A 2288-nucleotide genomic window follows, 5' to 3' on the forward strand; every position below is an offset into this window, starting at 1 on the left:
TCTCCTAATCTCTCCTGTAAACATAGACCTTCAGAGCAGCATGCTAACCGAATTAAGGGAGGGCTGCCCCCACCCTCCCTCTCACCAGCAGCATTGATCAGACCAATCAGGCAAGGACATTCAGAGACATGTCCCAGCATAGAGATTTATGCTGGAAAGACCACCTTCTTGTTTGGGGGGGGGGGGGGGGGGGGGGGGGGCACGTCATTGAATTTGACACAGTACAGTACATGGTTTATCTTTCACAGGACAAGATGCTATATATTACAGTTGTTGGGAAACGTGTATAAGAGGGAAAGGCAAAAGGGGAGCTAAACACAGACTTTAGAGAGTGTGTATGAAAAACCTGAGGTGCCGCAGTGCTGCCTGGTCACATTGTCTGAGTCAGGGTGTGTTTTCAAAGGATGCTTCCTGTTAAATTATTTAAGAGCTAAAACAGAGTATGAGCTCACAGCAAGAGAGAAAGAGAAGGGATGCTGCGTAGTAACCCAGGCCAGACAAGCAGAGGACAGCATCACATACAAACACACAGAGGGAAAGCACAGTATTAGGCACTAAAAGCCATTCATAAACAAAACCTTTGTGCAATAGATTGTCAGTTGCTTATGATGATACCTTGTTTGTAGCTTGTCTACTTGCTATACTTGTATGTATTGTTGATAAGACTGACTACTATGGTCTGGTTAAGCGAGTGGGACTGTTCATTGGCGGTGTGATGTGCATTAAGGTGTGGACCTGTGACCAACATCAAATAACATATACTTACAGTGCATTTAGAAAGTATTCAGATTACTGAATAAAAAAAATCCTCATCAATCTACATACAATACCCCATAATGACAAAGCAAAAACAGGTTTTTAGGTATTTTTGCAAATGTATTAGAAATAAAAACGGAAATATCACATTTATCACAATATCACATCAGACCCTTTACTCAGTACTTTGTTGAAGCTCCTTTGGCAGCGATTACAGCCTCGAGTCTTCTTGGGTATGACGCAACAAGCTTGGCACACCTGTATTTATGGAGTTTCTCCCATTCTTCTCTGCAGATCCTCTCAAGCTCTGTCAGGTTGGATGGGGAGCGTCGCTGCACAGCTATTTTCAGGTCTCTCCAGAGATGTTAGGTTCACGTCCGAGCTCTGGCTGGGCCACTTAAGGACATTCAGAGACATGTCCCAAAGCCACTCCTGCATTGTCTTGACTGTCATTGTCTTGTTGGAAGGTGAACATTCACCCCAGTCTGAGGTCCTGAGCGCTCTGGAGAAGGTTTTCATTAAGGAGCTCTTTGTACTTTGCTCCGTTAATCTTTCCCTCAATCCTGACTAGTCTCCCAGTCCCTGCCTCTGAAAATCATCCGCACAGCACGTTGCTGCCACCACCATGCTTCACCGTAGGGATGGTGCCAGGTTTCCTCCGGAAGTGACTCTTGGCATTCAGACCAAAGAGTTCAATCTTGATTTCATCAGACCAGAGAATCTTGTTTCTCTTGGTCTGAGAGTCCTTTAGGTGCCCTTTGGAAAACTGCAAGTGGGCTGTCATGTGCCTTTTACTGAGGAGTGGCTTCCATCTAGCCACTCTACCATAAAGGCCTGATTGGTGGAGTGACGCAGATATGGTTGTCCTTCTGGAAGGTTCTCCCATCTCCACAGAGGAACTCTGGAGCTCTGTCAGTGACCATTGGGTTCTTGGTCACATCCTTGACCAAGGCCCTTCTCCCTCAATTGCTCAGTTTAGCTGGGCGACCAGATCTAGGAAGAATCTTGGTGGTTCCAAACTTCTTTCATTTAAAAATGATGGAGGCCACTGTGTTCTTGGGGACTTTCAATGCTGCAGAAATGTTTTGGTACCCTTCCCCAGATCTGTGCCTCGACACAGTCCTGTCTCAGAGCTCTCTTTTTTCTCTGACATGCACTGTCAACTTTGGGACCTTATATAGACAGGTGTGTGCCTTTCCAAATCATGTCCAATCAATGAGCTCAACTTCGAGTCTCATAGCAAATGGTCTGAATACTTATGTAAATAAGGTATTTCTGTATTTATTTTTAATACATTTGCAAACATTTCTAAAAACCTGTTTTCGCTTTATCATTATGGGATATTGTGTGTAGATTGATGAGGGAAGAAAATGTATTTAATCAATTTTATAATAAGGCTGTAACATTACAAAATGTGGAAAAAGGGAAGGGGTCTGAATACTTTCCAAATGCACTGTACATAGCGAGAACAGAGATTAAACATAACTGTTCATTTACAAACCAGACCACTGATTTATTAGCCCATCTTTAAG

Source organism: Salvelinus fontinalis, chromosome 15 (genome assembly GCF_029448725.1).
Source record: "Salvelinus fontinalis isolate EN_2023a chromosome 15, ASM2944872v1, whole genome shotgun sequence".
NCBI classification, from domain to species: Eukaryota; Metazoa; Chordata; class Actinopteri; order Salmoniformes; family Salmonidae; genus Salvelinus; species Salvelinus fontinalis.